At 41.4% G+C, this 15,420-nt stretch overlaps 1 protein-coding gene across 5 annotated transcripts in view; it reads left to right on the plus strand.

The window, feature by feature from the left end:
• The first annotated feature begins 1,699 nt into the window (after positions 1–1,699).
• GAS2 (growth arrest specific 2) overlaps positions 1,700–15,420 on the plus strand; it is a 135,975-nt gene continuing 122,254 nt past the window's right edge. Inside the window, exon 1 of one of the 5 annotated variants that reach the window (XM_034769820.1) lies at positions 1,700–1,947. The gene's annotated coding sequence lies outside the window, so the exon portion shown is untranslated. Of the gene's footprint in view, positions 1,948–1,975; positions 2,359–2,505; positions 2,750–3,257; positions 3,335–15,420 lie in introns of those variants that run through there. The other 4 variants (XM_034769817.1, XM_034769818.1, XM_034769821.1 and 1 more) reach the window with 4 other exon arrangements.

Consider the following 15,420-nt stretch of genomic DNA (forward strand, 5'->3'; position numbering starts at 1 on the left):
AAGCCTTTGCACTACCTTTTTGAACCTTCCCATAGTCATGTATACAAATGTGCATTTGACTTTTTAATCATTTAAAATCTGGAGTAGGCTCAGAGCTTGAGTCCATGTGTAGGATTTCTCCTGAATATAGTAGGAAAGTGCAGGCATGGAAGACTCAGCTAGATACACAGAACATTTTCTAAATGGAATGTTTTTAAAGTTTTCTATTAGATGACAGCAGGTCATTCATCAATACAGTGGTACTGGAAAATTCCTTCTCAGCTCAAGATGGTTTTTAAGACTGAATTGATATGGAATATAAATGTTGCTCATTATTCTTTAAAAGATTGTTTCTCAAGGACACATGAAGTCTTTAACTTCACTTTATTTGTCGTCAGATTTTTATTTTAATTCAGTATTTGTTCTGTTAGTCTTTTCCTGGGCATAACAATGTGGAGTTGTGAGGGCTATGCACAGTTTTGGAGCTTTCCAGGATCTTGGACTAAACAAAGAAGAGTGCCCCCAGAACATCAATCCCAAGTTTTAAACTGTAAATGCTGAGCAAGGACTTGAGGAGTTAATGATGTGCAGATACTTACACAATGGAAAAACGTCATCGTAGTTATGTACTTCACTATGGAGTCTCAATGACTTGATGAAAAAAAAAACCCATCTGAGCAGGTAATAGCCAATCAAACCAGCCAGGTTTAGAATAGCCAGTCAGGATACATTAATTTACATAAAGCCTCTACTTACTGATCAGCTGATTGGTTAATAATCAGAGTGCAGGGTATTGAGAAATAACCATGCATTAATTATGCAAATCAGATTTGCCAGCTGATAAGAGTGAAAAAAATGCATTACTGAGAAATAAGGGTCAGTATGAGCTGCATCTCTCCACTCTGACTGGTTAAGACAATTCCATTTCAGTACAGTGGTTCATAGGGGGTAGCGCTATTAAGTAGCATTATAAAAGAAAAATAATTGTGTGCTGTTCATCTGGAGCTTTCTTATGGACAGCGATAACATGATGCCATTAGGAAACTCAACAAGACAATAATATCCATCCATTCACAAGAAGAAGCAGAAGTTTGAACATCTGTTTCCCTCTATTGAATTCATGAAAGGGCTTCTCTGCACATACAAAAAAATGGACTAATAAACAACAGTTGGGGAACATTATCTCTGTTGTTTACCATAACATTGAAATATACCGAATGCAATAAAAGTGGGGTGGGTATTTAAACAGCTTTCCAAACAAAACACCTCACCAATTAGTAGATCTTTTAGAAGTGTAACATTGAGTTATTAATGTATGTATCTTAATTTAAAATATATTATAGAAGAGCATGAAATCTTGTGGGAAAACGTGTAATTAAAGCTCATTATCAAAGACACAATGCCCACAAGATACAAATCTGAAATTATGTCACCTTGGGCAGCAAAATCAAACGGTTTATAATATAAAATGGTGCTAGTAAGTGCTAAAAAAAAAAAAAAAAAAATCCCACCCAGCAATTTTTTTTGGGGGAAAGTTTAAGCTTAAAATATGGGATCTTCCTGCACCCCCCACCATAGTTTTGGAAGGGGAATAATAATAAAAGGAACTTTGGACCTACGCGCCAAGTTCCTGCCAAGGGCTTGTAATACAATATCTCAGAGTTTCAAGGGTAATTCAGTGTCAATTGCGCTTGCAGTGCCCCAGAAAAAGTAAGCATTTAACTTCCGTTCAGTCTATGTGGACTGATGAAATGTAGGAAATCTGTTTCTGGAGGGGGGGAAAAGAGAGAGGTTTCCCAAAGAGAGCACCAAGTGGAGCGATCAGAAGTATGAAGAGTGGCAGTGCTGCTGCTGCTGGTGTGCTCAGGCTGGGAGAACGGGACGGGCTGCAGGAGGAGAAGGGCTTTGTGGCATTGCAAGAAGAAAGTGAGTGAGATTTCTTCCAAGCAAGCGCTTAAGGAGTGCGGGGTGAGGCATGCTGGCCACTAAGTAATGGCTAACGCGGGGAGAGAGCTCTGCTAACTGCTACTGCAGTTAGTGCAGGCATTTGGCTGCATGTACAGAAGTCAGCGCCCGGGCTCCTTTAAAATGTGTTTGATTTGGTTGTTTGTTTCATGGTTGCATTTGAATTGAGAGAGAGGGGGGTCGGGAGATTTAAGCAAGAAAACGATTATTTCCCTTCAGCCTGTCACCTTAGAGTGGGGTTTCTTTTGTTTTCTTCCTCTTATCTTGAAATTGCAAGAAATCTCACCTCCAACGAGTTGATTAATGGATACAGCAGGGGAAACTGCTTAGAGCGCTGCAGCAGAAAGATAGGCAAGGGACGGGGAGCGCTGGGCTAGGAAGTTTGCAAATTGCAATCGGTGCGCTCCTGCACAGGTAAAAATCTTTCGTTTGCCTACTAATTGGGGAAGCAATTCCCCCCGGGACGGTCCGGAGTTTGAAAGTCTCACGGCGGCAAAGTAGCGGCGGGGGGAAAGCAACGTTAATGATTTGAGAATCATTATTTCCAGTTCAGGAGCCTGCCAGCGTGCAGCCTCTCCGCGCGACTAACACGAACGCTTTTGAATGCAGATAAACCTTCCATGAATGTTTGCATTGTCTCTCCTTTAATGAGCTGGAGTTGGGAAGCTGAGTTACACACCCCCACGGCAAAGCCATCAGTCCGGGTTTATATGCATGGGCCCCGAAGGGAGCAAACTAATACTAACCACCCAGAATAGTATGGATCGGACGGTGAGCTGCTCACTTACTAGAGTTCGGGCTAGGGGTGAGTGCTTGGCAACAAAATATTCAGAATGATCCCAGGAGGAGAATATTTTTGCCTTAATTGCATTGCATGAAAGTCTTGTAAATGTCTAGCGCACCATTCGGGACCCTTCTCTGTTTTGTGTCTGCTCTTACCCCGTTCACCAGCCCTCGAGTACTATGGCTGGAAGAAGAGGGAAAGGTAGGTTGTTTATATATGACAGCACTGTCCAGTGGAAATATGATCAATCTGCATCAAACGCAGGAGCAAGTGTTTGGTGGGCGGCTGGCAAACTATCGTGCCATCACTCTGCCCCCAGAGCTGGGCCACTGGAATTAGGGCAATCTTAACACCCCCAAAGGACTGGCAGGACAGCTAAACCGAGCTCTTTTCCTTTGCCTTCTTTCTCACGCAATAGACACAACCAGCAGAAGGGCGGGCAGGCTTTGCCTTTTAGGCTGGGATCTTCTGGTTGCGCCACAGATTCATCTTGTTTTTAGAAAGGATCCCCATTCCTATTCGAGGAATGCTCTCTCCTTGTTGCAGCCATGCGGAGCAGCAGGGCGATCGCCTAGCAGCATGGCTTGCTCCGCCTGCGTGTGAAAGGTAAAGGAACTGAGAGCATTCTTTGCTAATATCTGGGGCAGACGCATTGCAGCCTTCCTCCCGGCCAGCTCCGGAGCACGTCTGACATTTCTTTGAAATTGCGCGGGGGGGAGAAGGTACTTTTATTTCAGTCTCCACGCACATTAAAGCTTGGATTGTTTCTTCGCTGCCGAGCCGAGGCTGTGCCAAGTGTAATGTTTTTGTGATGTGGATTGTGATTTAATAGGAAATTAGCTGACATTCCTAAATTCATTTCATATGGTACAATAGGCCATCTGATGAGAATTACATTGTGGAACCCAGGTTGGAACCTCAGCCAAACCGTGATGAAGGAGGTGAGGCGGTGTGGAACTAGCATTGCTTCCAGCCACCCAGCTGTTACTGACTTTCAGTGGGACCTAGGCCCCTGAATCACTTAGGGGCTTTTGAAAAAAAATACCTATGTTCTTATTATAATTTAATCAGAAAGGAGACGGGCTTAACATTAGGGCCACCTGTCCTGCTCCCATATTAGTCATTTTAAGCTTGGCCATTGATTTCATGGGAGCAGGAGCAGGCCTAGCAACATTTAAAAATTAAATTAAGAATTAAATGCAAAGTCATAGGAACTGGTGATTATTGGTAATAAACCCACATTATTCTGCACAAATCGGCAGGCATTTAAAAATAATTAAACTCATCAGGCAAACATCTATTAAAATTTGCTCTCTGTAATACATATTAGCACTTCTTTAGCTAATGGAGACTAAGATTTAGATTTGACCTTTCTGTACAGATTTTTTTAACTATCATTTTGATTAGGCAAGTAGAAAAATGAGGAGTAAGGGCTAGACCCTGCAGTCCTGCAAGTCAACTATCAAGATTTTTGCCTGCCTTAGGATCATTACCTAGAACATATCATTTTATGACAAAGTTAATATCAGACATTCCTAAAGCTTTGTTATTATGTGTGTGAGAGAGACAAATGACATTTCTGCTTTCCTTTTGGTGGAACAGACATTTAGCAAGACAGCAACATTGTCTCTGGTAAAAACAGTCTTTAAAATTCCTAGGCTTTCGGTAACCTAGAAAGATATATATTTTTTTAAAGTTAATTTGTTGCTGGCTTCAAACCGGGGTTTTATAAGTTCAAAATATCAATATACAATCCTGTGCCAGGTTCCAGATACACATTTTAAATACAGTGCACATTTGTATCCTGTATGTTCATAACACAAGGGACAAAAGCTTTTTGTGAATCAGAGTTTACTTTATCAGTCTAGATCACATTTTGATGTAAGCCCTTAAAAATTCTAATTGATTAATGAGTTTCAGATGGTGGTTCCCCTCTATTCCCCCTCCTTTTTAACATGTACAGTATACTCCAAGCTAATCTGGGAGAGCACCAGAAACACTGGGCTAAATTAGTTTTGTATAGTTATAAGGATAATAAAGGAACTAGAAAAAATGAATTTATTACAAAAATATAATTTTGCTTTCTGCATCTGTGCAAATAGGTTCTATCCTATTAATTGATGTAGTTAGAAAAGACAATTAAAATGAGTGTTGTAACCATCTTGGTCCCAGGATATTAGGAGACAAGGTGATTGAGGTCCCATAAAAGATACTACTTCACCCACCTTGTCTCTCTAATTAAAATTAGAGATGTGTACTTAAAATAATGTAGGTGAGAGTGACATCTAATTTCTTATAGAAGGTAAAATTCTTTAAGGTTTCCAGTAAGAATAATCTGTCATGGCAGCAAAATCAGAATTGGATAAGTGTAGTCTCTATTATTTCATAAGAGTTAAAGGGTACAAGGAGAGCAATTATTGCGGTACTCTATAGTAAGTCAGAGCATCTTAGAAGTCAGAGATGACAAGACCGATTACATCATATATAATCTATCCTTGCCAACATCTGATTGTTATCTATATTTTATTTAGTGCCATTTTTAGTCCAGTTTTAAGTGTCTCAAGTGATGGAATTTCCCCTACTTCCCTTGGGAGATTATTCTACTATCTAGCAGATCTCGCTACTGGGAAGAATTTCTAGACACTAAGGAAAACAATTACATAAATTGTTGTTTACCTCTGTGGCTCTCGGGAAGATCTTAATCAATGTATATATTAGGAACAAAACAAAAGATTATTTCAAATGCAATATTTAGATTTAGTCTGTAGACTAATCTCATACATATTCGGAGTCTGCAGGACCATAAGTCCTGGGCAAAAGACAACTTGTAGTTTTGTTTTTAATAACATTAGTAAGATCAACTTCAAATGTGGATGTTTAGATTTCACCTGCATATTTTATGCTCAAAATCATTGTGTATGCAAAACCTGTATTTGTTCTCCTGAAAGCAATGATTGCACGCAAGAGACCCCATTTGTGTGCAGGTTCATGTTTGCTTACACAAATACACAAACAGACTTTGTGTTTGCAATTTATGTGCCCTAATGATGAAAATTTGATCTATTAAAAACTCTAATTTTTAATATCCACTTTTGCTAACCCCCCAAATATGTAGTTATTTGCATATGCTTATTTCAAAATGAGTGAACCAGTGCGCCAAACAACACTGAAATTCTGCTAAAGGGCCAGAATTTTGTTCTTTTCCATCCCCTTCTTGATGTGATTAGAACTAACAGGGAGATCCAGCAGAGATCCATGCCAGATACTCATGAGCTCTGCTTTGGCTTTTGATCCTCAGTTCTTCTCCCTTTCCAAAATGACTGCTATCCAATACCATTACCTTCTCTCCAAGTCAGCAGGAGATTGAGAGAGGGACATCAGCTGCAACTGCAGACAAAGGCAGTGTATACTGCTTCTGTGTAGCATTAGACTGCAGTCCCTGTGGTGAAAGCACTGGCTACTCACTTCCAAGATGTTTTCCCACTATTACCAGTGACTGTGAAGCTACCGCTGAGTTGTGTATCATGTGAACCTTTTACTTTATAGTATAGTTTGCTGCTTCTGCAACTAGTAGGCTTTCCAAACTCTCATCTCACAAAGGAGGAAATTTGGTTCACTAGCATAAACCCTGAGTATTTGTGTCCTATGCATGAAATTCATCCCTCTACTCCAGGACCCAGATGCAGGGTTGCCACACCAGTTGTGCAGAACATGGGGGCCACTGGATCAGCATAAATTCAGATCTACAGTTCCTTCGATAGTCCTAGGTAACACCAGCTCACTTGCAAATTGACTTTTCCCACATAGGCTGAGTCAAGGATAGTAAGGGGGAGTTTAAGTACATCCTAACAATGGTATTGTTCCATTTCTAGATAGAAATGGTAGGAATTATCAATAATAATGCAGAAAAGGCAGACGTGTTCAATAAATATTTCTGTTCTGTATTTTGGAAAAGCAGATGATGTAGTCATATTATATAATAACACTTTCAATTCCGCTAATGTCTCAAGAGGATGTTAAACAGCAGCTACTAAAGTTGGATATGTTAAATCAGCAGGTCCAGATAGCTTGAATCCATGAGTATTAAAAAAGCTGGCTGAGGAGCTCACTGGACCATTAATATTGCTTTTCAATAAGGCTTGGAACACTGAGAAAGTTCCAGAAGATTGGAAGAAAGCTAATGTTTTTAAAAGATGACCTGGTAATTATAGGCCTGTCAGACAGAGATTGATCCTGAGCAAGATAATGGAGTGATTGATATAGAATTATAATAAAGAATAAAAGGAGGGTAATATCATTAATGTCAATCAACATGGGTTTATGGGCAAAAGTGATCCTGTCAAACTTTTTGATGAGATTAGAAGTTTGGTTGATAAAGGTAATTGTGTGGATGTATTATACTTCTGTAAGGTGTTTGACTTGGTACTGCACAACATTTTAATTAAAAAACTAGAACAATATTAAAATTACAATGGCACACATTAAATGGATTAAAAGCTTGCTAATTGTGATAGGACTTAAAATGTAATTGTAAATGAAAAAGCATTGAGAGGAAGTGTTTCTAGTGGAACCTCACAGGGATTAGTTCTTGGCCCTATGCTATTTAACATCTTTATCAATGACTGTAAGAAAACACAAAATCATCACTGATACAGTTTGCATATAACCCAAATACTGGAGGTGTGGTAAATAATGAAGAGAACAGAGCAATCTGGATTACTTGATAAGATGGATGCAAGCAAACAATATGCATTTCAATATCACTAAATGTAACTGTGTAAATCTAGGAACACAGAATGTGGGTCATATTTACAGGATGGGGACTCTATTCTAGGAAGCAGTGACTCTGTAAGAGGTGTGTGTATGTGGGGGGAATGGTGGATAAACATCTGAACATGAGCTCCCAGTGTGATGCTGTGGCTAAAGGAGCTAATGTAATCCTTAGCTGTATAACAAAGGAATCTCAAGTAGGAGTAGTGAGGTTATTTTACCTCTGTATTTAGCACTGGTATGACCACTGCTGGAATATTGAGTCCAGTTCTGGTGCCCACAATCTAAGAAGGATATTGATAATTTGGAGATGTTTCAGAGAAGAGGCACAAGAATGACTAAAGGATTAGAAAACATGCCTTGTAGAGACAGACTCAGAGCTTAATCTATTTTGATTACCAAAGAGAAAGTTAAGGGGTGACTTGATTACAGTCTATAAGTGTCTATATAGGGAACAAATATGTAATAATGGGCTCTTCAGTCTAGCAGAGAAAAATGTAACATGAGCTAGAAGTTAAAGCTAGACAAATTCAAATGGGAAATAAGCTGTATATTTTTTAACAGTGAAGGTAATGAACCAGTGGAAGGTTATCAAGGGTTGTGGTGGATTCTCCATCACTGACAATTTTTAAATCAAGATTGGATATTTTTCTAAAAGATACACTCTAGCAATAATTTTGGGGAAGTTCTATGGCCTGTGTTATACCGGAGGCCAGAATAGATGATCACAATGGTCCCTTGTGGCCATGGAATCGCTGAATCTAGGCCAGCACAGATACCAGTTCCACCACATGTAGCAGGTGCACAGTTACCCCATTCTGCTGTTCAGCATACCCATGAAGCTTCATGATAGGCTTAAGTGGTGCAGAGAAACTTGTGGTAGACCCTAGCACCAGGAATGAATTGGGTTAGAGTACTGAACACAGTCTCTATTTGGCTTGTGAAAATACTTCATTTGCCAAACACCCTTTTAAAATCTTGGCGTGAGTGTGGTTTTAATATCCTAACACAAATCTTCTGAATGGTTCTGCTTTTTGCAGTCCTGGATGCTGAAAACTTCTATTAATCCACAAAACAAGTAGTGCACTGGTAGCCACAGAACAAGGTTTACCATACTGCTGCACTACTCTGTCTCACCTCTGACCTGGAAGGACAAACTCTAGGGGTGAGAAAAGAATTTGGGCTATGCACCTGTTCAGCCCCTTACTCTGTCTGCTGAGACTGCAGACGCAGGGTTTGATGTGAATTCCCATCCAGCACCAAATGGACCAAGACAACAAAATTCATTTCATGAAGGCCACTGAATAGCCATCAGCTGGTAACAACTTTCAGTCATTGCTTACCTGTGCTGATCTGTAATGGTAATTGAAATGGTAAGAGGTGAAAGGTGCTATATCCCATTACTATTTCCCTATTTTTGATACTTATATGTCCCTCATTACCCCAGAGTCTGAGCACCTCACAGTGCCCCCTGTGGCAAAGGGAAGTGCTATTATCTCCATTTTATAGGTGAGGAATTAAGGCCTAGATCCTCAAAGGAAATGAATTCATTGAAATGAATGACTGAGGTGCCTTAATACCTCTGAGGATCTAGGCCCAAGTGACTTGCTCAAGGTTATAGAAGAAGTCTGTAGTGGAGCAGGGAATTGAACAAACATCTGCAGAGTCCTAGGGTAGGCCTTGGCCACTGGACCATCTCTCCTCTCTGTTCTCTCTTCTACCCATCTATGCTTTTTAATACACAATGTGTAGTATTCTTGGGGCTTTTTGCAGTAATAATTATTCCCAACAAAAAGCCAGAAGAATAACAGAAAATTGCTTAATTGACTCTATGGCTTACACCCGATGATCATTGATGAACATCAGCAGATAGTTTAAATTACATTGTTGGCAACACACTCAGTTGTTGGCAACACATACAATACACAAAAAACTAAACATGCCACTGTAAAGCAAAATAAAAACTTCACTGTTTGGTGGGAGCAAACAATGTAACTTTCTAGCTTGTTGAAACTGTTACGTGTCATTAGGTGTACTGTAAACTATCCTGAACTGAATTCTTTACCTAGACAATGAGCCTAAGAATTTGAGATGCTTTATTGCTGTCACAGAGGTGGGGGGAAAAAGGATTGTACTGCATAAATGTGACTTGCAGAAAAACAGAATGTAAGTAACGTTCTGTCCTAGCTTATATCACTTTCAGAAGAGTAGTGGACGAAATTTGTTTCTTGGGGAGCAAGGCATTTTAGTGGTAAGTTTTTAAAATTCTTATGCGTGTCTGGTGATAGGTTCAGTTTCTTATAGAAAAGCTGACAGATTCCATAACCAGAGAAATTCTACTTGCATTTATACAAATTGATGTTAATGCTTTGTTATAGCTGATGTTATATCAATGGCTTTACTGTTAAAATACAATAATGTTTGGGGGCAAAATGCTAGTAACTTAAGGCTAGACTGTACAGTCCTTAATTATTTCAATGAGGGGAGGGATGAGCCAGTGCTAGACTGACTTAGGGGTTAGGATTCAGTTCCCTGCTCTGCCAGAGACTGTATGTGTGACATTAGGGAAGTTACTTAGGGCATGTCTATTCTGTAATAAAAAACCTGCAGCACCAAGTCTGAGCCTGGGTCAGCTAACATGGATTCACAGTGCTCGGGCTTGTGGGGCTAAAAATTGCAGTGTAGATGTTTGGGCTGGGACTGGAGTCTTGGCTCTGAGACCTGTCATGGGGGGAGAATACCAAAGCCAGGTCTCCAGCCCGAGCCCAAATGTCTACACTGCAATTTTATAGTGCCATGAGCCTGAGTGAGCTGACCTGGGTCAGCTGTGGCCATGCCATGGATCTTTTCTCACAGCGTAGATGTACCCTACATTTCTCTGTGTTGGAGTTTCTTTGCTGTAAACTTGGGATAACAATACCTCCCTGTCTCACTACATAAATACATTAAAGATTGTGAGATTTTCAGATACTATGGGAATGGGGATCAAAATACAGAAAGTTCATTTCCCCTGAGCAAGGACTGCAGGATCCGGCCTGGGTTATGGCTGGGATTTTCAACAGGAGCTAGGTGCTCAACTCCTTTTGATTTTCTGTAGGATTTGGGTGTCTGTCTCCCTTAGGCTTCTTTGAAACCAACGTGTAGAGAAATGATACTAGGCAACATTTAGGCCGGTAATGCTAATCAAATGAACTGAGACAAGTGTTTAAGTGGAAGCCAGATATTTTAATCACACAGTCACTGCGGAGGGTTAAATTCAGTTTGGATGAACTTCCCAGATTTAATATGAGGAAGGTCAGTGTCAGCAAAAAAAAAAAAAAAAACAACAACCCAAAAAAACAATAAAGAATTCCACAACTACCACTGGTACTGACAACTTGAAAGCACATGGTCAAACCTACCAATCTTCAGCCTTTTCTTTTAGGCTGATATTATTCTCAAAGTGGTCATGGATGTCAAAGGGAAGTGGTTAGCTGTGGGGGATAAGACAGGTTGGTGGAGAAATGGGGGAAAAAAAGGGGAACCCTCCTTCCCCTTTAGGAAGAGAAATAGTGAAACTTTACAAAAGCAGTGGAAACAGTATTTATCCATCTGTGGTTGTTTCACTGTTCTTTCCTCATCCTAGCCTCATCCCTGCCAATCTAGCTGTTCCCCCACAATCCCCCCTTTCACACACACACACCACCAATTCACCTACACCCCATTCACCAGTTGACTTGATTCCACCTGCACTCAACCATAACATCTCAATGTGTCCCACTCCTGGCTTAGAACCCTTCCCCTGCCCAGCTCCTTCCAATCCTTACCAGCTCAGAAGAGCCACCCTCACCCTCTAAATATTGAGAATCCCTCTTCTTTCTACCTAAACTCGCTACCATTCAGAAACATTCCCTTCAGTGTGAATCTTCTCCCACCAGTTACCGCCCTACACACCCACACCTCCATGATCAGAACTATTCCCCATTCTAACTCTAACTCTCATTAGGGTTGCCAGCCCTCCAGGATTGGCCTGGAATCTCCCAGAATCAGCATCAATCTCCAGGTGACTGTTGAAAGTAATCAGGAGATTTTAATAGGATATTTTAAGAAAATGACATTACCTCATGTTGGGGAAAAACAACTCCTGGAATAGCTTCAGTCAGAGTTGGCAACCTTAATTCCCATCACCACCAGGCTCAAAAGTTCCTTCTGCTCAGAACTCTCCCCATCTTTTATTTGTTGCTGGGTCTAGAAAATGGGAGAACTAGGTCAGCAGGGAGTGTGTGCAAACAGCCCTGTACTGTGAGTCTTAACTGAAATAGCAACATGTATGCTTGAAGTCCACGCTCTGTGCCTCCTTCTGCTGGCAGAAGCCCATATGCTCTAGGGCAGTGGTCCCCAACCTTTTTTGTCTGGCGGATGCCAGACAAAAAGCCACGGAAGACCGTGGTGGCGGACGAGCATCCGCCAAAATGCCGCCAACAAGTGGCAACGTCAATAGGCATCGCTGCTGAAATGCCGCTGACAAGCAGCGTCATCCAGAGGCATCACCGCTGAAATGCCGCTGAAAATCGGCGAATGCTCATCTGCCGGCCAGTACGTGGGCATACTTAGATGCCCTGGCGAGCGCCATGGCACCCGCGGTCACCGCATTGGGGATCCCTGCTCTAGGGGCTGCAGGGAACATGTGCAGACAATGCTGTCCTTTGGTTTTTTTGCACTAGTTCCATATTCCCTGCTGTGTGCACCTCCAGAAACCCCCTAGTGGCAGTCACGTATAATGCAGCCTACAGAGCCAGGTTGGAGCAGCTCCAGCACCACCAAAAGTCAAACATGGTATGTCTACACTACAGACACCCACGGCTGGCCCATGCTTGCTGACTCAGGATCACGAGGCTCGGGTTAAGGGGCTGTTTAATTAGGATGTGGACATTTGGGCTTGGGCAGCAGACCAAGCTTTGGGACCCTCCCACCTATCAGGGTCTTAGAGCCTGGGTACCAACCCAAGCCCTAATGTCTATACCGCAATTAAACAGGCCCTTAACCTGAGCCCTGTGAGCCCAAGTCAGCTGGCATGGGCCAGCTGTAGGCTTTTAATTACAGTGTAGAAATAACCACAGTGGCAGCAGTATCACAGCCACACTACAGTTTCAACATTTATTGGTGGAACTCCTTGGTGGGGAACATTTCAGCATACATGTGTCCTTGGATGCAGAAAGGCAGCTTGCTCCCAAGGAGAATCCTAAAGCACAGTGTCTTTTCATTTCTTCCAGAGCAATGATGCGGTTTCTAGATTTTCCAATGAATGTATCAGAGAAGAAATGAAATGAAATAAAAAGATGATTATCTTAAAGTCTTATCTATAAATCTAAAAAGTGACTGTGCAAAAATGGTACCTTTTACTTTGCTTCCCTTTTGCATCCTGAGTCATATGTATTTATTTGAATGAGTAAGATAAGTTTTTACTACTATTCCCCCCCATAAAAACAGCTATGGGAGAGTGATCTGGATTACATTCTGGCTCACACATCAACCTAATTATTAACTGCAGGAGAAGAACTTTTTGACTCCTTTATAACTTCTGAAGAAGAAGGAGGTAGAGAAGATTTTAATACTGACTGTCATAGAATCCCTGTGACAATTTGGACAAGTCGCTTAACTACTTCGAGTCTCAGTTCCCCTAGCTGTGAAATGGTGACAATAATACCTCCCTATCTCACTGTAGTGTTTTGAGACACTCAGCTACAGTGGTGATGAGTGACATAGAAAAGCTTTAAAATAAGTTCTGATTGTGGAATATTTATTGTTGTTGATGTATGGGCCAGAAAGAACCCACTTGGAGAGTCAGATTCCAGGCTGACTTTGCAGAGCTTGAAAAATCTTTTGTTGTTTGCCCGAGAAAAACGAGCAGATTTGACCTGGACGTCGTTAACCAAGAAACGATAAAACCACGATGCCATTTTTACACAGTCAATTTTTAGAGCAGAGCTGCACTTTAATTGCCTACCTTTCTCACTCCAAAGTCCCTTGACTTGCAAAGGAGTTTCGATTGCACAACCAATTCAGGATCAGGCCCATTATTTGTAATTTTTGTCTCTTACCAACATACATCTAAGTTCTAATAATAATTCGAAAACTTACTTTTATCTTGAGGGGAGCACAGCCCAGCCCACTGAAACATGCTGCAGCCGCATCACCCGGTCTGGCCTGCCGGCTGCGGCTGCGCTGACCGGAGCAGCTCCCACCAGGTCACAGACATCCTCCCTGGTGGGATGGGATGGGGAGAGTGTGAGGGTCCCGGGCTAGGGGCGGGGTCATGTGGGAGGTGGTCACAGGGGTTACTCCCCTGACTCCCAGCTTCTGCCCCCCCCAAAATTTCCCCTCCAGTTGCTGTCCCGGCCTGTCAGGGTAAGTGGCTGGCGTGTCGTGAGACTTTGTTTACTTAGGTTTACCTCCGTGCCTGTGGACGCCTGAGGTAAACAAACCATCTTGGCCCACCAGTGGCTTATCCTGATGGCCCGGGAGCCAAAGTTTGCTGACTCCTGAATTATAGGGTCAGCAAATTATGAACGGGTTATAAAATTTTTCCATTTTTACTTATCCATCTTGGGGGGGTTGGCTTATAAATGAACTGGCTTATGATCGAGTATATATGGTAATTTTGTTATACCAATAGAATAAAAACCAGCAGGATCTTATTAAGAGGGATAAGGCAAAGATGCCAGATTTATTGTAAATATAATGATAAAGCAAAAGATAAAAGTAAATAACGTTGTTTGACTACTTATTCCTATCACTACTTATTCCTTACACACACACACACACACACACACACACACACACACAGATTCATTCACACAATCATTCATTCAAGTTCTGTATAGGTGTTATAGTTACCAGCCTAGAAGTTGCTCATGCCAAGTTACTGGCCAGGTATCTTGGTCATGAGGATGGAGCCGAGTCTGTGTCAGGTGCACCTGATGTTCCTGGAGGCTGGCAGCAGAGCCAGAGACTCAAAATCCTCACTCTTGAGAGTCCGTTCTTACAGGAATTAATTCCTATGTTAGTCTATCGGAGCTGTTTCATTCTGCTGTTGCTGACTCAATCAGCAGATGGCACATTCCTGGGCACATTTCTGGGCACATTCCTAGTGGCTCCAAACTGTCCAAAGTTTGTGTTTCTCATCCTTCCAGGTGATGGGATGGATCCCAGTTTACCCTCCGGGGGTTCTGATGGTCCACTTTACACATTCTTCGGCCGATGGATACTCCCTTTCTAGGCTGGCACCTCCCTAACCATTCATGTGCATCAAGCATTCATCAACATACATTCCATAACTTAACCATATTTTAATTTACTGTCTCCACCACTTTCAGGATGTGTGCTAATTCATTTGAGACTCCGGGCCCTTAAATCACAGGGGGTGGGGTTCTAGGAGTCCTTGTTGTTACAATGAAGTGAAAGTCACTTAACGGCTTATAGTGTTTGTTTACATTGTATCCATTACTTCAAGAACAAAGTCAATTAACTTGTTTGTAAGTTTTACATAGTAATAAAGTATCTTTCACAGGATAGATACAATCAATGGTTTCTACAGACAGTAGCCTACAAGTTTTAACAGAAGACACAAGAGATTTTTGTACTTGGTGAAACTGTTGGATTTTAAAGTGTGGGGGACAAATTATTGGGGGGTCACTGTCACTTGGGGGAATCACTGTTAGTACCTTCTTTAATATCCCTACAAGTTGATATTGAGTTAATAAAATCTAAAAGTTAATAAAATTGAATATCTCAAAATTACATATGCATAGGTTAATTTATTCAGTGTTAAATAATTGTGTACATAATGAATGGTAACAAATGCATGCCTGATTTTTCTTTGAGAGAACCATATCTCCTCTTTGCCACCAAATCTGTTTTTTCAAATCTGTGCAGCTGCTCGA

Source organism: Trachemys scripta, chromosome 4, assembly GCF_013100865.1.
Source record: "Trachemys scripta elegans isolate TJP31775 chromosome 4, CAS_Tse_1.0, whole genome shotgun sequence".
NCBI classification, from domain to species: domain Eukaryota; kingdom Metazoa; phylum Chordata; order Testudines; family Emydidae; genus Trachemys; species Trachemys scripta.